Raw genomic sequence first — 18,712 nt, 5'->3', positions numbered from 1 at the left:
ATAATTCTCTTACTATAGACATCTTGCAGACCATCAATCCTGGATTAACACACAGATCAAAATTCTTTACGCCTGTACCAGGAATGCTGCTGGGGCCACCGCAGACTCTTGGCTTTTCAACCAAGATTCCTCAAAGTGTAGTCTGCCCTCGCAATCTCGTGTCTTTATCTCTTCCCACTGCAGTCTTTCCATTACTTTACTGAATCTTGTTTAAGGTAAGGACCACATTTCAGAATGAGAGAATGCATTTTAATCATTATCCTACTTGGTCTCTCAATGTATTTGATATTACAGAATTTGTCTTCTTTAAACTCCATCCACATTTGTTTTCTGTGTTATTTTCTTCAGATCTTCTTTCAGCATTCTGCTCTTTATCAGAGCATTTTTCAAGCTTTCATTTTTTTCAGCCTCTGTCTTAAATATTGGTGTTTCTTTGGTTCTTTTTCATATTATGTGATTTCCTACTGAGTGACGCTTTTCATTCTTGCAGTTTCAATGACCACACAGCCAGTGTCTCGTCTCCCTTCTGGTTCCAACCCTGCACATCCACATTCCTATTGATGTCACATATCGACCTGACCCATTCCACTCAAGTCTCTTATCACACTGTCCACTCAGTTTATCAAGCCAAGAATATGGGTGGTCGAATAAAATATGCCTTTCCCTCTTTATACTGCATATTTAAGTGATGTGCATATCTGCATGCCCAGTCTCTTCAGTTGTGTTCAACTCTTTGCTACCTTATGGATTGTAGCCCGTCAGGCTTCTCTGTCCGTGAAATTCTCCAGACAAGAATACTGGAGTGGGTTGTCATGCCCTTCTCCAGGGGATATTCCTGACCCACGATTGAACCCGTGTCTCTTATGTCTCCTGCTTGTAGGGCAGATCCTTTACCACTAGCACCACCCAGAAGACCAACAGCAAGTCTTAAAGAGTCTATTTTCTGAAAACCTTTCAAATAAGACCTTTTCTCAAAAGCCACTGACACTTCCTTCAAGTCCTTCTCCTATCCTCCATCCTTGTTCTCTCTTAATCCATCCTCCACACCATCATGAAAGTGGGATTTAAAAAAATCTAATCTCCTCCTCTTCTTGCCCAGCCTAGTCCCCTATTTCTTCACTGCCGACAGAGTGCCTTTGGAAGGTATGCAAGTCTCTTTGTGGTCTGACCCCTGCCCCTTCCACCTTTCTTCTCCCTAAAAGGTCCAGGATGCAGCTGTTCTGAACCTCTTGCCAGTTCCCCATATACATTATGTTTTTTCACATCTCTCATGTTTTCACATGCTGTTGCCTTTAGCTGGAATAACTTCTCCCTCTGCCCTCTTCATCCCTGCTTAGTCTGCTTAGAAATATTGAACTTCCTTTCTTAGCCTTTAAGTCTCTGATGAAGCACCTTCTTCTCTGTGAAGCTTATGGAGGCATCATCGTTAACCATGAGAACTGGTTCTTGGTGTAAACCATATATGGTTTTTAAACCTGGATCTGCCCTGATTTGGTGCATAAACAATCTTGATGAGCCTTTAAAATTTAATGGTAATGAGCTTCACAAACTTATTAAGGTAGGATTACACGTGATAAATGGTAAAAGAGGTGAATGAGATAATATACTCAGCCAGTATTGGGTATCTGGGAGACATTCAATCAGTGGTTGCTGTCATGAATGTGACTGTGAATATTAATGATAAGGATGATATTATTAATAGTAACATTCCAGGGTGCTCTCAAGCAGAGTTCTAACTCCATCCTATAGATCTATGCAGCCCATCTAAAATTTGAGTGTTACTCTTCCTCTAACGACTGTGAGCTCCTTCTAAACAGTGCTCTCCAAGTGATAAATTAACTTAAATATGTCAAACCTCTTTGCCAAGAGAATTAGAAGCAGTTTTATTGAAAGAGATATTTAATAACAGGACAAAATGTATAGGGATAAGAATTATGACAAAAGAAAAACATGGGTTAAAATAAAACCAGAATAAATTAATTCATAAAAAGATGTGCCATATAGTCCTGTGCAGTTACCAGGATAGACAATGGATTTATCTGTGAGTTTCCTAGTGGGCAAGGTCAAGAAGGAAAGAAGATTTACAACATTTACAAAGGAAGGATCAACCAGTTACTGAGGATAAGCATGACTTTTTTCCAGAACTGAGAAAATTTTTTCATGGATTCATTAAAAAGTGAAACAGTTGTAATGTGAATATTTGCTACAAATTGCAGTTCTTGGGCCAATGTCAATAGGAGCTTCTTGGACAGGTGGAATCTCAGGTCCCATTCCAAACTACTAAAGTCAAATCCAGATTTTGGCAAGATCTTTAGGTGATTTACACCCACATTAAAGCTTGAGGAGTGCCTCTCGAGAATAGCTATTTTCAATAACTTCCTCAAATAAGAGAGTTTTCTATGATGTCTTTCCTATATGTTTAAGTTTTGGATTCCAAATTTCACATATAGATATAAGTATTGTAGAAAATATAATCTAGTTCCCAGATTTGATATATTTTTTATACCTTTCCAAGTATGTTTTAAATCACTTTTTTAATGAAGAAATAAAACATTATAGATACATTTACATTTCTTTTCCATTCACTTTCCCCTGCTTCCCTCCTCAAATCGCTATTGGGAGATTAGGGAGCTTCATTCTCATGCAGGATTTTACAGTTTATCACTTATGTGTATTTCCATAGAATATCATTAGTATTTAACTAACTACTTCTTTGGAAGATCCTCAGTGGGAACCCAGAACAGAGCTTGAAAACATAATTCAGTAAGAGCAATTAAAACAAAGCACAACATCTGTGTGAGGGAAGTGCTTTCTGCCTTAATCCAATGAAATAATTTAGGTTTTAGAACTATGAGAATGGGTGGAAAAATGAAAAAGATGGTTGGGCAACATATTGTTTTGGTAATGTCCCAGGAGAAGAATGGAACATGGGAGAATCGAATTTTCTATTTTGTGGTCACAGTATTGGAGGAATATGACTGTTCTGGTGGTCAGAATTAAAATCTGACATTCTGTTTTCCCTTTCTTTTTTAAGGCAGAGATGTTTACCAAATTTCATTACATTCTGTCTTTAGATACTACTCCACTTGAGAGAGACGCCAGTGCCAGGTGTGAGGTCCCTCTGAGTAAAAGGAAAGGTTCTGATTAAATGATACAATCCCAGAGGAAAGCAGCAAGGGCCTCAGAGAATAGAGCTGGCTCTGCCTGCAGAGAAAAAATGGCAAAGGGAGAGACAGGAATCCAGAACAGAGGAGGGCCAGGGAGCTGACCCTGCTCCCTGCTAACATCCTGCCTATTCTTTCCTCCTCGCTCATCGCTCATTGTCTGTTTTTCCTACCTGGCTCTTTTTCATTCTCCAGAAAATTCTTCCTCTCTTCCTCCAATTCTATTACCACTCTATCAGGACCTTCTGAAGATATGTGGAAATACAAATGACAAATAAACTAGAAAACATTTTCAAATTTGCTAGTAGGTCAAGAGAAGATAGTTAAAATGACTGCAACACACCTTGGAAGAGTTTTAAATCCTAACTGAAAGTGGTCAGAATACTTTTAAAATGACAGCAACTTTGTTCAATTCTAAGCAGCCTTAAGTCTCTAGGTATATCTTAAGCATAAATTATTCTAACTTGAGGCAGTTTTCATACACCAAAAAAAACAGTACCACATACATAAATTGAACACTTTTGCGTTTAAAAGAAAAAGGATTTTGGATTTCAGAATTCCGTATTTCTGAAAACCAGCGATGCAGTCACTAACTGTATTCTCTGACAAGAACCCAGAATACAGATATTTGCACTGCGTACAAAGGTGAAATCATTATTCCATGGTCTAGTCAGCGTTTCAAAAAGCTTATGGAAATCATAGATATTAAAACAAAAATGTAGACATTAAAAATTTGGTGACTGGGGTAATCTACGCTGTATGCATTATATTTTGCTAATCTTTATGTGTGGTCTTTTGACTAACTTTGCAGGGCAATTAGATGTTGGTGGTGGGAGAGTAAACCAAAAGATATCTCAGGTGCAAAGAACACTGTAGACCATTGGACTAGAATCTGTGATACTTGGGTAAATTTGCCCCTTTTGTCTTCTATAAAGTCTCATCTATGTGGAGTCCTAATGAGAGATTCTCCACACCTGTGTCAAGGTGGAAGCTGAATTGCACTGGCCTGCAAAGTTTATTATTATTATTTTAAAAAAATTTAAAAGACTTTTGAAGTATAATTGATTTACAACATTATGTTAATTTTTGCTGCACAGCAAAGTAATTCAGTTATACAAATATATATTCTTTTCCATTGTTTATTATTATTTTGCTTTTCAGAGTCTTTATTTTTGACACAATCTGAATTTCCAAGGGCAAAGCTTACACATTTCAGGATTTCACTGTATACTGTTTATTCCCCCTGTTCACAGAACCTTCTTACAAAGGTGAACTAAATATAATACAGAGAACACAATACAGAAAATGTTCAGGATTTTGATGTTTGTGGAAATGATGCTCTCTCTCTCACTTAAAATATATTTCTTAAAGAGAGGCTTCTCTCAGTGTGGCCCCGTCCATTTGGTAAAAGTGAAGTCATTTTTGATATAATGCCTATGTGATACCGAAAAGTCACAACTTGTCCTAAGCTGCATTTAGACTTTCAAACTCTCTTTTAAAGCTCTGTTCATTTTCATTAAGCCTCCTCTTTTTAACTTGGGTGATGTATTTGTGTTTGGAAATGTATAACTTTGCCTTCCTTGGCTATTTTCTTAGCATGCAGATTTCATGCTGATAAATGTGCACTAAAGGGCATTTGTATAATTACTTGTTTAATCTGGAAGCTCAGAGCACTTTGTATGCTCCTCAGCACAGTTCCCAGCTCAGGTATTAATAATGTTTTTTAATGAGTTGATGAAGTTGATATTGATGGTGATGCAAAGAAAATGAGAATAAAATTAGTATAGTGAGAACAGAGAAGAAGTATGTTTTTATCTTTACATAAAGTGCTTGGCAGGAAAAGATAAGTTTTATGCTTTTACCAAAATAGAATGTCTGTGGCATTTATGATGTAAATATACTCATGAATACTTGCTTGCTGACTTAAAACAGGCATAGACTTGATTCTAGATGCTAGTTTTGCAGCTGTTTATTCTTAGAAGACATGGGAAAAAAGTCAGCTTTCTATATTATTTGGTAATTTAAAAATGAAATATTTATTTTTTATAGTTCATAGTTTATAGGGGACCCCTGGAGATTATTTAGTTCTGTTTGTTGATGGACTAGTCTGTATTATTCCAAACAGAAAATAATATATTTTGTTTTAAAAAATCTATAATAAATGTCACTTTCAGCAATTCTAGGATACAGATGTCACCAAATTCCTTGATTTTGTTGTTGTGTTGTATTGGTATAGAAATTATCATATATATATTTGTGGGATTCTTTGTCCCCATATGTTCCTTAAAGTATAATACATTGCTCCTTTCCCCAAGTGTACAATAAAAACTTTTGTTATTGCTATGTATTGTAGGTTAGTTTTTTTTTTTCTTAACCTGATATGATTATTGGTCTGTTGGCCCTGCTACTTGTGTATGCAGTATCTATTTTTTTTTTTTTTTTCCTCTTCTACTTTTCTATAATGTGAACTAGAACCTAGCCCAGGACCTAGAAATGTGACCTGAATATTTGGATGATTAGCTTAGTTTCTCCGCATCGTTTTCTGTTCTTTATTAGTAGACCTTGGTTAAGACAGAGACATCTATACTTGAATCACATAGGCTGACTATAAAAAGTGAAAGTATCAGGACCCTGCCATGTGTTAGTCATTCAGTCACATCCAACACTTTGTGACCCCATGGACTATAGCCTGCCAAGCTCTTCTGTCCTCGGGATTCTCCAGGCAAGAATACTGGAGTCGGTTGCCATTTCCTTCTCCAGATCTTCCTGACCCAGAGATGAAACCCAGGTCTCCTGCATTGCTGGCAGGCTCTTTACCATCTGAGCCATCAGGGTCCTGACATAGGTTTGCTTAAATCTGAATGTGTGGTGGTAGTGGGAGGGGGCAGGGAATATGCACATTAACAGATGCTCTAGGTGATCTGTGGATATTGATATGAAGAACCCTTGGAATGGTAATCCCTTATGCTGCTTTTACAACCTTTTATTTTGACCACAAAATACAGTTGATCATTAGTACATTAGTACAGCCACTTAAACTCCAGCCAAGGTCCGTCTAGTCAAGGCCATGGTTTTTCCAGTGGTCATGTATGGATGTGAGAGTTGGACTGTGAAGAAAGCTGAGCACCAAAGAATTGATGCTTTTGAACTGTGGTGTTGGAGAAGACCCTTGAGAGTCCCTTGGACTGCAAGGAGATCCAACCAGTCCATTCTAAAGGAGATAAGTCCTGGGTGTTCATTGGAAGGAATAATGCTAAAGCTGAAACTCCAGTACTTTGGCCACCTGATGCAAAGAGTTGACTCATTGGAAAAGACTCTGATGCTGGGAGGGATTGGGGGCAGGAGGAGAAGGGGATGAGATGGCTGGATGGCATCACCGACTCGATGGACATGAGTTGAGTGAACTCTGGGAGTTGGTGATGGACAGGGAGGCCTGGCATGCTGCATATTCATGGGGTCACAAAGAGTCAGACACGACTAAGTGACTGAACTGAACTGAACCCATGGGTAGGAACACTTGAATAGCAATATTGTACTAGATTTGACTGGAATTTACTAAACTGTTTGAGGTTCATATTAAATGGCATCTGAGGAGTCTGTGGGGTGGGGGGTGGGAGTGGCACTTGGGACAGCTGTTACAGTTGCTTTGTCCCAGTTTCCAACTAGACATGGTTTGGCTTATTCCTTACTTGTTCTTTGTGGCTTAAATGGGAAGTCATCAGAATGTTCTCGGTCTATTCAGTACCAAACTTGGATTGGAATGTGGCACTTTCTCTAAGAGATGAGAGTGAAGATATTAAAGCAGTGATAATATAGAGAATATATGAGTTCTTCAGCTTTCTTCCATCCAAGCTAGACATTGATTTGCATCTACATTTAATTTTTTTCCTTTTCCAGTTTTCTTAAGATTGAAGAAGGGACATTGCTGGCACCCTCCCTCCCAGGGTTTTTCCCTCCATCTGTGCCCTAGATTCCATTCTTCTCACTCTCTAGGTGAAGTTTATCAATCATCTCCATTTCCTAGATCAACATGTTTTCCTTTTTATTGACTCCTCCTTCTCAGATTTTTACCATGTTCAAATCTTCCTCATCTTTTTTGAATCAACCTATTTCTCTCTTCCACTAAAGTGCAAGTTGCTCAGTTGTGTCCGACTCTTTGCGACCCCATGGACTATACAGTCCATGGAATTCTCCAGGCCAGAATTCTGGAGTGGGTAGCCTTTCCCTTCTCCATGGAATCTTCCCAAACCAGGGATTGAACCCAGGTCTCCCACACTGCAGGCAGATTCTTTACCAGCTAAGCCACAAGGAAAGCTCAAGAATAATGGTCCAACTTAATGAAAACATTATCTATGCTCTCACCTGGCCTCCTCCTTCTCTGCTTTTTGCCTAGGTCTGCTATGACTTTGAGGCGACCACTAAGCCTTCTTTGATAGTTACTGAAGTTCTCTTCATGCATGTCTCGGTCTTTTTCTAATTTGATGTCTTGGCAGCATGTCCTGCAATACTCACCTTTTACTGAGGGTGCCCTTAGCTCTGCCTCATCCGCTACTCTTCTTCTTCCAGCCACACTACACACATTTCAGCTCTTTGAGTAATACAGACTCTCTCTTTCATCAGAACTTTCTCATTTGCCCTTTCATCTATCTAGAACAGTTTCTTTACTCTTCACCTGGATGCCTCCAACCCATCCTTTAATTCCTCTTCTATAGCACTTTCTCTATTTCTTCAAGTCTGAGTAAGTAGCTTCTCCCTCTCACAGAACTCTGCTGCTGCTAAGTCGCTTCAGTCGTGTCCAACTCTGTGCAACCCCATAGACAGCAGCCCACCAGGCTCCCCTGTCCCTGGGATTCTCCAGGCAAGAACACTGGAGTGGGTTGCCATTTCCTTCTCCAATGCATGAAAGTGAAAAGTGAAAGTGAAGTTGCTCAGTCGTATCCAACTCTTTGCGACCCCATGCACTGCAGCCTACTAGGCTCCTCCATCCATAAGATTTTCCAGGCAAGAGTACTGGAGTGAGGTGCCATTGCCTTCTCCATCACAGAACTCTACATGGCATATTTTTTCACTGAACCTTATATCCCCTTTTGTCTATATTCCTTATTAGGTACAAATAATGTTAGGCTAAAGGGTTATCAATTGTTTCACTGACTTTTTCCAATGTTTAGTAACTTATGATAGTGAGTGGCATAGGGGTCAGATAGGAGCATAATCAATATATATTGGATAAAAGCATAGAAATCACACACGCATATACATACTCTTAAGCACATACAATCACACACACACAAACACACACACATGCACATCTATGGTCCTATACATACTGTGGGTATGTACATACTAATTGAGTATGTGACAATGTTTCATCTCGAGATCTCTAAGCCAGTAGTTTTTAATTGGGAAGGTATGTTCACAAAAGATTGCAATAAAGGACAGTAAGTGTTTGGATGATAAAACAATATATATGTTAAGAAAAGTGCCTTATGACCCAGCAATCCCACTGCTGGGCATACACAACAAGGAAATCAGAATTGAAAGAGACACATGTACCCCAATATTCATCACAACACTGTTTATAATAGCCAGGACATGGAAGCAACCTAGATGTCCATCAGCAGATGAATGGATAAGAAAGCTGTGGTACATATACACAATGGAGTATTACTCAGCCATTAAAAAGAATACATTTGAATCAGTTCTAATGAGGTGAATGAAACTGGAGCCTATTATACAGAGTCAAGTAAGCCAGAAAGCAAAACTCCAATACAGTATACTAACGCATACATATGTAATTTAGAAAGGTGGTAACAATAACCCTGTGTACGAGACAGCAAAAGAGACACAGATGTATAGAACAGTCTTTTGGACTCTGTGGGAGAGGGCGAGGGTGGGATGATTTGGGAGAATGGCATTGAAACATGTATAATATCAATAATAATAATATGAAACAAATCGCCAGTCCAGGTTTGATGCATGATACAGGATGCTCGAGGCTGGTGCACTGGGACAACCCAGAGGGATGGTATGGGGAGGGAAGAGGGTGGGGGGGTTCAGGATGGGGAACACATGTACACCCGTGGCAGATGCATGTTGATGTATGGCAAAACCAATACAATATTGTAAAGTAATTAACCTCCAATTAAAATAAATAAATTTATATTTTAAAAAAGCACGATTATACCCTTAATTGAGGTAAGCAATATACAGAGGAAAAAATCTTTTTTAATTTTACTTAACCTTAAAGGTTCATATGATTTTTTATAGGGAGATACAGGAAGAAGATGCTTTCTTAGAGAGGCACTAGTGAGGTAGAAAAACACCTAACAAAAGTGAGAGAGAGTGACAAACCAGGTGTTCAGCTGGAGCAGATATGTCTAGGGAAATAGAAAAGAAAAGACTAAAGTTGGCAGTTGCAGAAGTTTGCAAAAAGAAAAACTAAGAGTTTAAACTTGATTCTTTAGGAAGTGTGAAACCACTAAAACATTGAACTTCACATTTTCCCCACATGCTAACATAAAGTATAAAATTGTTAATCATATTTTCATTTCCCCTTTAACCATGCAGTCATTAATGCTGTCAGCTTCGCCTAATAATATCTGAGTGCCAACTCAATCAGAAATTGTGTATCTCAGAATTTTCTTTCCATATAAGTGATTACATGCTGTTTCTGTAAATGAAATGATTGTCCTGGATGATTTATTGTTTTGATATTCAAAATTTTCAATGAAAAAATTACTATGCTGTCTAACCACTGCAGGTATCCTTTTCATCGTATTGCTGTTTTACCTGATCACATAATATTATCAGAGAATTGAATTAATGTGAAACAGATCGTTCCAGATAATTAGGTAATTATTGAATAAGTAGAGATTGAATTTCAAATCCTGCAACACATACAAATATTGTCCCTTGGAAACTTGTACGAAATCATGAAATTTTTCTCTCCCTCCACAGGTTTTATATTCAAGCTTATTTGAATTCTTTGTAATATTATTTATATGTCAACTGAATGATTTGCTAAACTTAGATATACCTTTAAACATTAATTACCTTCTCATAAGTGATTTAAAAATACAAGTTTAGTTACTTTGCACATATTCATTATACATTTGGAGATACTGATATCCTATTAAGGAGGAGTAGCATCAAATTCAGCTTGAGTGCATTTTGTTTTTATTTCTTTTCTATTAGTCTACAATCTAATTCCAAGAGTAGTTGATTTAAGCTGTTTCCTTAGTCTTCAGACTTTCAATCCCACAGGCACTTCTCTGCACTCTTGAATGAAGCACTTCTATATTACCAAGATATTCCCCACAAACATTCTCCCAAGAAAGCCCACACATGTGCTTCTTGAAATACCAACTTTTGGATGCCTGCCATGGAAGTGCTGGCCAGTATAGCCAAGAAAGTTTACAAACTCCACCAACTCAATGAAAATGCGTTTTCTCCACTTCTTTAAAAATCCTCCTCCCCTTACTCCAGCCCTGAGACACTCAGAAGTGGGAAGGAGAAAATGCAATTAAAGGCAAAAGAATAGCCACCATTTTCTTTTTCCAGAGACACTGATCAGGTGGGAGCTGGGGTGGGGGAGATGATTTGGCCTGGAGCTTAAAGTTTTAAATTAAACTCATGTAAAATTCTGAACAGCTAAAGTGAATCTTAATTTCCAAAGTGATTATTGTTTCAGCTGGTAATGCATGGGTAGCTACTGACATATATGGAAACATACTATGGTAAGAAATTTGGAAGGGCATCTTGGAGATAATGGTGGAAGAGAAAAAAATAACTGTTTTCTATTTGCACTCCATCCAGTTCTGTCCATTTAATTTGTCTGTAATCATACAGATAATGTTTGGTACGTTAAAGTTGTCTATGTAATTATATAAGTGAAAAAAATCAATCTCCAAATCATCTTAACTCTTCTCTCCCTCTTCTAGTTCCTCCCTGTTTTCCTTCATTTTTTTCCCTTTCTTTCTTTCTCCTTCAGTCTTTCCTTCTGTCCTTCCAAAACATATGGAAGCCATACAATCAGACACCATACCAGGTGTCAGGGAAACTCTGGGGAAAATGTCAGAAATGGTCTTTGCCCTCATAGCATTTAACTCCTAGTATCAGAAAATAAACAGTTAATAATGGCTTTGAGCTGAGACTGAATGAGTTGAGGGAGCATACCAAAACAATATTTAGTAAAAATATTCCATGCAAATGGAAAAGTAAATATAAAGACTTAAGCAAGAATGACCAGCAGCCTTAAGGAAGAGAATGAGTCCAAAGAGATATGGGGAAAGTGATATGAGATAAAATTAGGAAAGTGAAGCTGAAGGGTAGATGATGTAGAGCCTTGGGTCTTCAGGTTGTATTCTAAGTGTGATGGAAAGATGTTGGATGGTTCTAATGAGTGATATAATTTGGTTTGTTTCTAAATATAGATAGACCTGCTGCTAAGTCACTTCAGTCGTGTCCAACTCTGTGCAACCCCATAGACAGCAGCCCACCAGGCTCCCCCATCCCTGGGATTCTCCAGGCAAGAACACTGGAGTGGGTTGCCATAGAGACACAAAAGTAGAAGCCGAATGAACAGTTTGAATGAACAGTTTGGTTCAGGCAAGAGGTAATACACCTTCCTGGGATATGATAACTCATGATTGGATTCTGGTTATAATTTGGAGATGGAGTTGATAAAATTTGTTGATGGCTTAGATGCAAAATATGCAAACTAGAAGTCAAGGATGGTTCCCAAGTTTGACTGTTTATGTACTTGCTTGTTTTCAAGAGTAATTGGCAGAATATTGGTGTCATTTACTGGGATACAAAAGATCACAGAAAGAACAAATTTGGGAGAGAAAAAGCAAGAGTTCAATTTTTGTTATATTAAGTTTGAGATGCCTTTAATACATGCTATTTGAGGCATATGGGTAGAGTTAAGAGAAGAGCAGGATAGAAGATGTACCCTCATCTCTTTTTAGGGAGTCATGTGTTTACAGTTGGTATTTTAAGCTACAAGATTACCGTTGAACACCTGCAGAGCAGGAAGATAAAGAGGTTGAAGAGCTGAGCTTGGCTTACTCCAGCAGTTAGAGACTGGGACCATCATCTAGTGTCCATCAGTGGAGGCCGAGAAAGTGTGTGCAGTGATTTCCTAAAAGCCAAATAAAGAAAATGTCTCAGAGACTTCCCTGGCAGTACAATGGTTAAGACTTCGCCTTCCAATGCAGGGGTTGAGGACTTGATTCCTGGTTTGGGAGCTAAGATTCGCACAGGTTCTGTGGCCAGAAAAACCAAAACATAAAACAGAAGCAATATTGTAACAAATTCAATAAAGGCTTTAAAAATGGTCCACATTAAAAAAGAATCTTAAAAAAAAGAAAATGTCTCAAAAAAGGTGAACTAGACTGGTTAGTTGTTAAAGGCCACTAAGAGATTAATTTAGATGAAGACCGATTGAATGCCATTGGAACTGTAAACGTGGACATCATTGGTGGCTTTGATGAAAGAGATTTCAGTGAAACGGTAGAGCTGAAAATCTGACAGAAGTCAATTGGGAGGGATGGAAGATTGGAAGTAGGGAGAACCAACAGGCAATCCTTGAGACCAGGATTGAGGAGAGCCTGAAAAGTGTTTCAGAGAAGTAGAGTAGTCGCTGCAGCTGATAATGGATCAACAGAAGGCTTGTTTTTAGATGGGTAATACTTAAAAATGCTTGTGTTCTGGTGGGAATCATGATGTGAGAGAGGAAGGGACAATGAGAGAAACAAAGGTAAACAGGTAAAAGGGGGGATGGGATACAATGAATAGTATGGTCTCTGATGTGAAGAATGACATCAGTTGTGTCCTGCATAAACAGAATAATACAGATGCTATAGACATAGACCTGCTGTTAAGAGCATCAGGTCATTTAGACCATGGAAAAGCCCTTTGTCTATGGAAAACTACTCATGAATATAAAGGCTTACATTTAGTTGAGTCAGGTTTATTGATCAGATCATCACGTCACCTACCCCTGACATATCCATTGCCATATGAGTCTGCTGGGCCAAGGTGGCAATGGCCTGTATTCTTATATGCTTATTTGAACACATAGCTTTTCCATAATTAGATCAGCAACAGATATTGGAGCTTTTTTGACGCACCAGGTACTGTTTCAGGCACTGGGGATACAGTAATGAAAACAGACAAAGTCACTGCCTTAAGGATCTTCCATTCTACCAAAGGGATAGACATTCATACGTCTACCTATAAATATTCATGGATAGACATATGAGTAAATAAATGTGATATTTTCTCATGATGCTTGTCAAAAAATAGAGAAATGTAATAGGAGGTACTGACCTCATTTCTTTGGGATTGATTTATTAAATAGGAGCCAAGAAACACAAAAAGTGTTCTGGGCATGGTGAGAGTTATCGCTCATTCTCACAAACTTGTGAGACAGGTGAATCAAGCCAGAATTAATTCTCACTTTTCAGATGAGGAAGTACCATTTCAGGGAACTAGGTAAATGATGTAAAAGGAAGACTCAAATATAGATATTTCGGCTTCAAGCTTATTATTCTCTTTATAATAGCAGGAAAATATATGTATATAAGTCAAATATACTTATTATCCACTTTCAAGATCATTGTGTATATTTAAAAGCAAGCATAATTATAAACATACAAGAATTAACATCTTTTGGCTTTCAACAAGATCCAGGAAGTTTAAGTTGGGACTTCTTAAGAAAAATGTAAAACTTTAAATTATTGATCAATCTTCTGTAATATTCTTTTAGGTTGTATGAAATTTATTTTTTCATGTCATGTTTTAAATGACTTCATTTTACTACCTTTATTCTTTATCATGTATCTTAAACATTAATATTTGCCAAGAGAAAAGTCATTTATAAAGTCTTTTTTTCCCCCCTAGACTACAGAGAGATTTTCCTAACTAGAGAGAAATATTTTAAACTAATACCCACTAAAATTTCACTTTGGAAACATGAAACCATTTGGGGAATATAAATGTGCTGTACAAGCTGTTGGCTAAGCAAGTCTAAAGCCACATATTCCTTGTTAACTCAATGCTAAAGCAATGGATAAAAAAAAAAGTATGATTGCTTTAATACCTTCTTTTTCCTTGTACTAAGCAACAATTTGGATCTGAAAGACAATTTTATCTTTTAAGCTCCTGAAAATTTTGAGTCATTGGTATTTGTGCCGCTAATTAGAGGCAATCGAATTTTGAAATTTATATTCCAAACTTTCTGATGGTGGTAAAATTAAGGAAAGCCTTAACTCTTAAAAATGCAATGTTTCTATAAAGGACTCTGTGTAATATTCTAGGCTGTCTTTCTTCATCCCTGTTTTGTAGATGTAAGCTCTGGGCTTTTAAATGCTTTAACAGATGTTAAAATGTGCAGTGTTTATGATGATGATGACGGAGAGTAATGTAGTAATTTTATGAATATGAAGCAATTGAGAATCAAATGGCTTAATACTGACTCTGTTTTAGGGAGTATCAGATGTTTGGTAATCTTATGCATCAACTTCAGGGAAGCCAGATATCACAGGGAGTGTCTAAAATCTTTGTCTGAAAGTCTTTTTGTTCTTAACTGTCAAAGAATATAAAAAATCAGCTGTGGTATTTTCAGAACTCTCCAATTTCAAATGCCCTTTTATTCAGCACTTTATGACCAGTTGCTTGACAACATATAGATATGGTTACTTCACATCAATGTTCCTGTTCTGTTCGTGCTGGCCTATTCTTCTGGACATTTGCTGATACACAGAAGTTACCAACCTACAGATTTTAAACTGGCTTACTCTTTTGCATTTTCACAAATATTAGAGATTTTTGAAACTAAAAAATTTCTACTACATACTCTTTGAAATGAATTTTGAGACAAGTTTTAGTCACTAGAGAAGTTGGGTGTGCTTTAACAGAGATTTGATATTTGTTAGACGTTAAATATGCTATATGCAAACTCAACATTAAAAAAAAATCTTCTCTATTCCTGTATTAATTTGAATATTTGAGAGTATATGTTTGCTGTTATTGATAAGCTAAAGTTTTCAAAATATAGGCATTCTAAAATAGATCTTTTAAAATACAATTAATTATTATATAATTTCAAACTTATTTCAATTATAATTATGACCTTTAACCTCCCCTTTTGGTTTTACATCAATTTTGTTAGCTTAAGCAGTATATATATGTGTAGGCTTCTCCATGCACAGATTTTTGTTTCTCTGCATTTATAAATTTCTATAAAATATTTTATACACATAGATAAGAACGTATGTTTATAGTATGGTCACATAATGTCTAATATTTGAAGCATATTGGAGAAAGATACTCATTTATAGATTTCTTCATTATATTTTGCTTATTATGTCATCTTAATCATCATTATATGGGAGAATAGATTAATAATACAACAGATCAAAGATAGAAGAAAAACGTAAGATTAACTCCACCAAAATTCAATCATTTATGCAAATGATTGAATATAAAATAACCAATTACTGGACCTTCCCGGTTTAGCAAATACCTTAAAGCCAAATGTTTAGACTCTTAACTTGGTGGAGAAAGAGACTTAGAAGATGGTTCTAGGTTAAAGCAGTTGCATGTTTGAACTAAAAACAATGTACATGGGGGCCCTAAGCAATTCTTAGGGATTTTTTTTTTTTTTTCTTTTAAGAAAAACACCACCTTGTGGATCACCAAGTCCAGATTTGTACAAGGAAAAACTGGTTCAGGGCTGAGACCGAGAGCTGATACATTTCAAGGGGGACCGGCCGGCTGCACTTGTGAGCGGTGACAGATCTCTGTGAAATATAATCCTGATTAAAAATGCATGTGTGAAACCTCTTCGAATAAAGCACTGTGTCCAACAGCATTTTTTTGAGCTCCTGCATGTAAGAAGGGAAGAGTAATGTAGCTACTCTTTTAGTATTTACCCCATAATTTGCTGGCTGTTCTACATTGCTGAAATTGTCTCTATGAATTTGAACTAGGTAGAATTGTATCTTTCTGTTAAAAAAAAGTCTTTGATGCTAGTAAATTTAGAGATTCAGAAATTCCACACATACAAATACACATGTAGTCTCTTTATAAATACAGCCAAATCAAAGTAATGCACTAAGTGATGGAAAGTAGTGATCTAGATGAACATCAATGACTGTGATATTTAAGATTTTACTACTACCAAGTCAGGTCAAATAAAAAGAAGCATATATATGTGTGCAACTACTTCACGTAGATAAGTAACTCTATTGTTGCAAGTCTATTACTCTTGCAGCGCCAAAGCTTTAATCAACTATTGAACAATTTTGAGTGTGAGGATAAACCAATTTTCTTCATTTGGGGTCCAGATTTGAGGGAACTCAGGTATAAAACTTGAGAGGTTTCTAAAACAGAGATGAGGGATGTATGTCTAGCAAAAAATAAAAGTAACTAATGCAGCTATGAAGGTGCCTACTACAATCTGAGCAGTCAAGTCTCCTTTGTGCCCATGTATTTGTTACAACTCTGTGATTTTGATCCTGTGATTATGGCTTAGAATGCCTAATCATGGCCACGTCTGCTGTTGGGATCTAAAAGATAGACATAAACCATGTAGATATTCACTTCTTTAAAATCTGAGGAAATAAAGAATTGAGGAGAAAAAATATATAAAATGACCCAGTGGAGTAACACAGAGTGTGACAGATGTTTGTCTGGAATCATATGTCTCTAGTCGTTTGTGTAATTGTGATACACACAGACAGACAGACAGACATGTACGCAGATGTGCACACACACATGCTATCTATCTATCTATCTATGTATATGAAACAAATATATCAGAAACAAATAGTTTTTGAGCTTGCCTGGAGAGTCCTGGGGACGGGGGAGCCTGGTGGGCTGCCATCTATGGGGTCACACAGAGTCAGACACGACTGAAGCGACTTAGCAGCATGGGCTCTATGGTTTTACAATAGGTACAGCTTTCTAGATGTACCTGAATATTTATTTTCAATGGTTATTTTGAAAGATAGAGTGCTTTATTTGATATTATTTACAAAAAAAGGATGATCTGACATTTTATGCATAATAACTTCCAACTGAGAACATTTTAATGTACCTCCTGCAAATACAGTGTGATTTTCTGAATCTACACTTTGTAAAATGTGTGTAGAAGTCATGGCCCGTGTGAGTGTCTTTGTTCCACCTCCTTCTGCAGGCCTCAGCCTGGAACACTGTACCTATCATGTCATTTCTATTCTTTCACAGGCAGAAAGGGAAATCAACTCACAAATGCAGTGCATTTCATATATTGGGACTGAGTTTCTTTGCAGTTATGTAAGCATCAAAATACTTAAGGTTTTAAGAGTTCTAATTTTATACAACCAAGAAAACAGGTGAGAGGAATGTATTTGCCTTCTCATAGGTCTCAGAGCTGAAAATATGATTAATTACATACTTACCTTCTCTTTTTTTTTCCTTATGCAATAAACATGATTTGAATACTTATTTTTAGCACAATTGTGTTTGCAGATACTCAATTTTAATCAAAATACTAAAATGAATATAGTTCAAGGGGTAAGTAACAGCACCACTTGCCTTAACTTTGAGATTTTAATTTATGACTTCTTAAATTTTGCATCTTTCTCAAATATCTGTTTGTATTTTCAATAATACCAATTCCTTATAGTATTAATCCTATAAAAAGACTTCTTTAAAATGCATATGTTTAATTATGTGTATTATTATATGTTTATTATAGATAGTGATTCTCCTAAAATAAATGTGATTACTTTTTGAGGCATATGTTCCTGTCAGTGTATACAACATGGAATAATGGATGAAATTCTACAACAAAATATGTTTCAGGTACAAAATAGTGAATGGAAATTACTATCGTCGAGAACAACAACAACAAAACGTGTTCTAAAACCTTAAGACCTTGAGTACGTTTCCTAATCCCCTGGTGCCTTTTAACAAGTGAAACTATTTTTTTTTTATAAAATTGTCAATGGCTTTTCTTTAGATTTATTGGGATCCTGCTTAAATGGAATATCTGTCTTTTGTGTTTCAACAATATCCAAAGCTTTCTCATGTATTATTTTCCCAGTACACATGCACACACATGAAAACGCTTACAGAGAAGTTCATCAGTGTGAAAGCCTGATCACCTTCATGTAAAATGTGATCCGCTATGTCTGGTGAAAATCTAAAATGAGTAAAGCATACATACATTTTTTTTCTTTGCTGATAGCCTCTTAGTAATGAATGCTTTCATATTAGAAGTGAAATGTAATTCATCCTTATCATTCTGTATATTTTACTTTATTTGCAATTAATTCTCTTGCTATATTACATCTACGTTAATATATGTTTTCCTAGAAATTCTAAGGAGAGTACTGCCTCTAATTTATTTCCCATCTTGCCGTTGATTTAAGCAGGATTTAATACCAGTGATCTCCTTTCTTAGTTACAAATATACACAGTGAGTGTTCTGAGACTTAGGAATGAACCTAGAATTCAGAAATGGGTTTTTATTGTTCCTTTTGATTTAAAATTAATTA

Source organism: Bos taurus, chromosome 6, assembly GCF_002263795.3.
Source record: "Bos taurus isolate L1 Dominette 01449 registration number 42190680 breed Hereford chromosome 6, ARS-UCD2.0, whole genome shotgun sequence".
Lineage (NCBI taxonomy): Eukaryota > Metazoa > Chordata > Mammalia > Artiodactyla > Bovidae > Bos > Bos taurus.
This window is presented reverse-complemented; position numbering follows the sequence as displayed.